Consider the following 7,489-nt stretch of genomic DNA (forward strand, 5'->3'; position numbering starts at 1 on the left):
GATGCTAACTACTCAGCAGGCTGAGATCTGAGGATCACAATTCAAAGCCAGTCTAAACAGTCAAATCTGCAAGACTCTTAACTTCAATCAACCAGCAAAACATGAAACGGGAGGCTGGAGGAATGGCTCAAACAGTAGAATGTCAACAGTGAGCATGGGGCCTTGAGTTCAAGCCCCAGTCCCTACATGTACACACACACACACACACACACACACACACACACAGAGCTGTTTTGTAGAACATAGATCTTGTCTGAACTCAGGGCACCTATGAAAGTCCCAGGATTTTGTTTCAGTACATGGTTTGTAGTCAAACTATTTGTACAGGCTGCATTTGAACATTGAGTTTAAGTGATCACGCATCTGGGAGCCTGGCTTCTTTTTAAACTTAATTATTTGAAGCCTACTGGTTAAGAAGTTATATAATGAAAACTGAAGAAGCAAAAAAAGAGACACATTTGTATAGAGATGATACTTTACAATGTGCAAGTTAGGCTAGACTAGATGTTTCCCTGATTATCAAAAACAGGTTTAAATATGTATCCTTAGAGACATGATAGTGCATCAGAAAAAAAATGCTCATACATATTTATATAAATGAAAATCCACCAGGCCTAGAGTTCAGGCTCCATGACTGGACCCAAACCCCTACCACCCCCCCAAAAAAAAAGAAAATCCAGCACAGAGGAAAAGAATTAACCAGAACTGTAAAGAGATCTTTATCATGATGGAGATATTCTGTGTGCACTACATGTAAATATGTACCCTCTTGTGCATACCTTCTGGTATTGCCTAACTGTCCTTTTCCAGGCAACTGGATTCCAATGGTTGAAGGCAAAGCTCTGCCGTTTGTCCCTTTCTACATGGTAATCTCGCCATCTTCTCTATGGTAGAACAGTCACAGCCTCTGTGGTTCCTTGAGAGTGAAGGGGTGTATCTGTGTGTGTGTGTGTGCATGTGCATGTGTGTGCGTGTGTGTGTGTGTGTGTGTATGTGTGTGTATTGGGAAAGTAAAACGTTAGAAAGACTTGGAATTGTGCTATGAACACATATGACGCCATAGACATTAAATAATCAGTTTGTCATCGTTCATGAATTTTTAAAAATTATAAATGTTCTTGAGCCAAAAACTATAAGGATATATAAAATGCTGGTACGTTGCAAAAAGTGTGTTAGAAAAGCCATTTTTCTGATATTTATCTATTATTTTGTCTTCAATTAATCATCTGAATTGAAACAGTGATAAAGATGTTCAGAATTAAATAAAATTCCCTTAAAATCTGTACAACATGGATTATATTTAAGAACTTTCACTATTAGTTTCTTTAAATATAAATATGGTATAGTTCCTAAATCTATTGCCCTGTGACTGAAGACTTTCCAAAAGGATTTATGCAATAAACAGCAATACATTTGTAACTTTCCTTTTATCATCCAACTATGTGTTAAATAATGGAGATCAGTGAATCAGCCTGACTGATATCAGTTCTGAGAAATTGAAAGAACACAAAACTGGTGTATTTTGGAAACTATTTGCTATCCTGTTAATATTTCATTGAAAAAAAATAAGGATTTGTCGTTAGTTTGGATAATTTTGCCACTACATTTCTAGAAAGGATTAATGTAAGTAGCCATATTTGACTTGATTCCATAGAGTTATTTGTGACAACCAGGTTTCACTGCTTGAAGGTAATGACATATCACATAAGTGGTGAACATTAGAAATCAATAGTGCACCTGTTTTAGGAGAGACTTGTTTGCAGAGATAATTTTCTAAACTTTGATGTATACATAGATATCATTTCCTTTGATAAGACTTTTAGAACATTCACTTGTTAATCTAGAAGAAATGTTTTCAATTATTTTCTTGTGTTCTGTGGTTACAAAATTAAAATTGGAGACAGTAAATATAATTTCAGCAGTTTATTCTCATAGGATGGGCTTCTTAGTTTCTATGTAGAGTAAATAAAGGCCCAATTTTCTTAGTACAGGTTTCTACCCACCAGGTAAAAAATAAAATGAACTTTTGACATCTGCATTTACTACATGGGCTTATACATTAAACTTAAGAGCAACATTTATGAGAAGTATGCTTTTATAAAAAAAATACAACTTTCATGAGGTATATCACACATGTGATAAATGAAATATAATATCATTATGCCTTATTAGATTAGAAGATGAAAATATCTCTTCTAAAAATAAATGGTACAAAATAAAATTTTATTTTGATAAAAATTGGTGATGTCATACTGCATTTTTATAATATTTATTCTTTATATCTACTTGAAGTTTGCTTCTTGATGGTCTTTAACTCAGAAATTTAACAGCATTTTCAGTTTCTTACACTCAAGAACTTTGGTTAATATAACTAATGAATAACTTGACATACAAAATACCCAGAGAAACATATATTTAATTTTAAGTTTCAAAATAATAATTTTATTAGTGAATATAGCTATTTAATGTATCAGATTGTTTTCCTGTTTTCTCACTCCACCCTCTCTTTTTTGGAAGAGGGGAGGATATTTTCTTGAAGGAGAGATATTTTCGCTTTTGCACCTTCTGCATTTCTCACTTACATGTTCATTAGGAATTTTAGTATGCATGTATGGTTTTTGCATGTGTGAATTTGTGTGTTCTTGTGCACCCATGAATGTGTGTGTGTGCAAGGATGACTTTTGTGACATTATGTTTTTCAATCTGACAAGGTCATATATGCTGAGGAAAAAAGGAGAGGGTCATCCAAGGGAGAAAAATAACAGAACTACGGTGAAATGGCTCTCTGTCGGCCTTGGTATTGATTCAGAGTGTGTCAAAAGGGTCTTTTGTCATGCCCCTACCACAGCATACTAATTTGCTAGATCAAGTCTGTCAGAATATCGACTGGAAGTAAAGAACTACAGTGGCAGCTTTTGTGTTTCCTCCAGCAGGGAGCCTGTGTGTGAAACAGGATTATCAGGGGGTCATGAAGAGAGTCAAAGGGTGTCCATCACTTCCCTTCTGGTAATGTAATGGGGCGGGCGCCCGGGTGTGATTAAGATGTAGGATGTAGGAGACGGAGGCATAGCGGTGAACAAATCAGAAACACACACATGCAAATCAGTTTGGCTGCTGTTAACCACATATTTTTAATGAAAAATTCAATAGCAGACCAAACAAATATCTAAACAGCTGCATTCAGCTAACATATCAAATGGTCTATTCAACATCTTTTCTTGAAAAGCAAATACACAAAACATGGAAATGCTGATCAGGTCTGTATTTTTCTTTAAATATCACTTTGCAATCTACAAGTGTTTCTGCTACAGTCTCCATGGTCCTGGCAGAACTATCAGACTATTAAATAGCAATTTGGATTTTTTTTCCTCATAAAATAAGATATAGTATTTACAAAGTCCCAGCTCAGCGTCACCAGAGCCTTTAGTATTATAGAGTTTTGGCTTGCTTCATTTCGTTGGCTTAGTTATAATAGAAAAGAAGCTTTTTTGAGTTTTTTTTTAAAAAGGAATTTAGGATGGAAAATTCATGGTTTTGAAATACTTTTGATGTCCAGCAAGAAACTTTGAGATAGTAATAGTCCAGTAAGCATTTCAATACTTTAGGATATAGATAAGAGATTATGCAAGATGGTTTTATAATACAAACTGAGTTGTTTTCTAATCACCCTTATTTCCACTTCCTTAGATCACAATGATGGATATTTATTTGTTCTCTCATTCAAGAAATGCTGACTTAAGTTCCTACTCCCTTCTGGCTGCTGGCATCATTCAGGGGCTACAAAAATAAGGGAGAAAATTCTCTTTAAGTTAATTGATTTTATGAAGCAATACTTGTATTTGTTAGCTTTGCATAAATCTGTATAGAAATGAAGACAGAATATCCACAGAGAACCTCATGTGAAGAAACATAGCTTTTAGAGATCTATTCATTATACCTGACTTTAAGAAATTCTCACTGTGTAGAACCAGGTGTGAACTGTGCAAGTTCCAAACTGTATTGTATGTAAAGACAGCTTAGCCCACATTTTTTCAGAAACTCATTATTTTATTTATTTATTGGTAGTACATGGTATTTGAACTTGCAGCCTCACACTTGCTAGGCAAGAGCTCTACCACTTGAGACATGCCTCCAACTTCTAACTCATTTTTTGGCAGGACAGTAATGATTAATGGTAAAAAAAAAGATATGTTCTCTGTCTATAATACCTGAATGAAAGATCTATACATCTAAAGGATCTTGGCTTCTGTCTTCTCTTAACATTTCCATTGAGAATCTGCATTTAATTGAGAAGTACTGCCCAAAATAGTTCTTCCTTTCCTTTCTTACTTCACATTAACGAAGCAGCTCCCAAATGATGGTAAAGATGACTTTAGATAGTTGAGATCTAGTAATGCAAGAAACAAAGATCAAATGTAATGCAGCTTTATATTTCCCTTCTCATTCACCAAATCTTGTTTTTTATTTCTGATGCACCATTCATTCTCACCATTCTCTTTAGGACTTTTTTCTCATTCTCTTGACCTTGTGTTATGGTATAGGAAGTCATATCACCTCCAAACTTATGTTGAAACTTGCTACACAGATGTTAATGGGACAAGAATGTGAACTCTTTAGGAGTGAATTACAAGACATCATGGGGGCAGGTTTTCTATAATTTTATAAATGGCTTTTAAGAAGGCAGAGACCTTCATATCTAAAATATACTTAGAACTCAAAAGATTAAATCCCCCAAAAACAAATCCTCAAAGAAACAACCACCAGATTAAAAAGTGGGTTAAAGACTTAAAGAGAAATTCTTTGAACAGGAAGTAAGAATGGTCAATAGACCCCTGAAAAAATGCTCAACATCTCTAGCCATAAAAGAAATGCAAATCAAGACAACATTGAGATACCACCTCACCCCAGTTAGAATGGCTATAATCAAGAACTCTAATAACAACAGATGCTGGAGGGGATGTGGCCAGAAGGGAACCTTACTGCATTGTTGGTGGGAGTGTAAACTTGTTCAACCACTTGGAAAGTAGTATGGAGGTTCCTCAAAAGACTCCACATAGAGCTCCCTTATGATCCAGCAATCCTACTTTTGGGCATTTACCCAAATGATCACAAACAAGACCATAATAAAGCTACCAGCACAACTATGTTTACTGCAGCATTATTTTCCATAGCTAAGATACAGAACTAACCCATATGCCCATAAGTAGATGAATGAATCAAGAAATGTGGTATATATTATTATATATGTATCATAACATTATATTATATATTATAATATGTATAATATATATAACATATTATACATATATTATATTGTTATAACATATTATTGTATTATATTATAGATTATTAGATATGTGTATATATATATGAATGCTATGCCTCAGTCAGAAAGAATGACACCACCCCATTTATTAGGAAATAGAAAGACTTGGAAAAAATTATATTAAGTTAAGTGAGCCAAGCCCAAAGAAACATAAGTCCCATGGTTTCCCTTATTTGCAATAACTAGTATATGTCCAGGAAGCAGAAAAGCTCAAAAGCTACATACATATGACCAGATAAGATGATGCTAAGAGAAATGAACCCCAAGATAGGGACACAAGTGGTTTTATCTTCCTTGCTGTTGTTTTAATGTATTTATAATGTATTTTGTGAATTTTTGTTTCTTTTGTATGTTCTTTCCCCATGGTATAACCCCTATTTTCACTGTATTTGATTCTGGTTTCCTGCATCTTGTATATACATTTTTCTAATTTGGGGAGGGGAAGGGAAATAACAAAATGTTTAAATAAGGATACAGGTTTACCCATTGTAACAATGAGATGTACAAGACACTGTGTTGAAAATGAACTTTACAACTTCGGGTTGGGGAGGGAGGAGTCGGGGAGGTGGGGAGGGAAGAGATGTTAGGGGGAAACAAAGGAGGAGGTAGCAATGCTTGATAGGAAATGTACTCATTACCTTACTCATGTAACTGCAACCCCTCTGTACAATAAAAAAAATATACAAAAAAATAAGGCAAAGACCCAGCTTGAAAACTATTCTGTTGTATCATGTGACATCCATGCCACAAAATTCAAGAAAGCCCCTACCAGATCCTTAGAGGATCCTTTACGCCTTCTTTTGTTACAAAACTAGTAAATAATTTCTTATGACTATTTCTCATTTCAATACTAAACATTAAACAGATATAGGTGCAAAATTATTAACTAATGACTAAAATTAATTAATACTTAATAAACTAAAATTGCAATAGGAATAGAGATAATCCAAATATTTGTGCTTATCTTCTCTTTCCCTATTCATGCTTTATATATTCACCAAAGGAAATATTTAAAAGAATATACAAACCAGTTTGATAAAATGACACCAACTTGTTTCTAATCAGTCCACAAACTATTTTTACATTCTTACTTGAAGAATTCCTTAAATACTTCAGGATCAGCAATCAAGTTAATTTTGAAGATCTCCAGTAGGTCTGTGTATTTACTGACATTTCTCTCCTTGTTTTCTGTTTTTATCATATGAAATCCCACATTGAAAGAAGACCTGTGTAAATAAGGAAACCCATAAAAATTACTCACTTAGAACCAAGATAAATCTGCCAAGATCAATTTGAACAAAAATATGTAAACAGCTTTGAACGTTTCCTTGATGAAAATGTAAGTTAAATGTCTCTGAGATATATAATCTCTAGGTTGTACTAGGCTACAAAGGGAAAATGCTGATATTATAAGGTCAAGAAAGTAAAGTACTTCCCATTATTCCCTGAAGAATATGCAGGAAGAGATGCAGGTCAATCATGGTGGACCAAGCCTAGCTCTTCCAGCTCTGACATTGTGACTTCCGCAATGTAGTCTACCTCCATCCCAAGTTTCAGCATATAAAACCTATGAAGAGAGATCAACCTCCATGGATGATACTTAAGAAAACTGTTGAGAAAATAAGATAGTAAATTATGAGACATGAAATAAAATCTACTCAACACCTATAATTATTATCAAGTAGACATCATAATTATCTTGGTTTTGTGTCATTTATAATCAACATTTTAATTTGAGCAAAAATCTAAAGAGGTCTTTTATTGAAGGTTTTATTGAAGCTTTTTCCCTCTTTTTAATCACAGTGTGTATGATCAGGATTTTACTTATAAATGAATAAGCTACATCACATCACACAATCATAAGTTGTAACTGTCTTGGAATGTTCACAAAATCCAGTACCTAATTTACAAATGAGAACATTTTCTAAAAGTTAGCCTTCAACTTTAAAAGTACCTTGAGCTGATTTATAATAATAATTAAAGATCTTATTTATTAATTTTCAAATATGGAAGGTCTTTGGTCATGCCATTCTCCCAAACTGACTTTCCAAATGTTCGTTCATATTCTTATGAGTCAATGGAAAATCTTAGTGAAGAGAAGGGAACTTCAAGCACACTCTGAACTTCCATTTGTGAGAGTGAGTTAGGTCTTGAGATCCAGTC

Source organism: Dipodomys ordii, unplaced genomic scaffold (assembly GCF_000151885.1).
Source record: "Dipodomys ordii isolate 6190 unplaced genomic scaffold, Dord_2.0 Scaffold41, whole genome shotgun sequence".
Lineage (NCBI taxonomy): Eukaryota > Metazoa > Chordata > Mammalia > Rodentia > Heteromyidae > Dipodomys > Dipodomys ordii.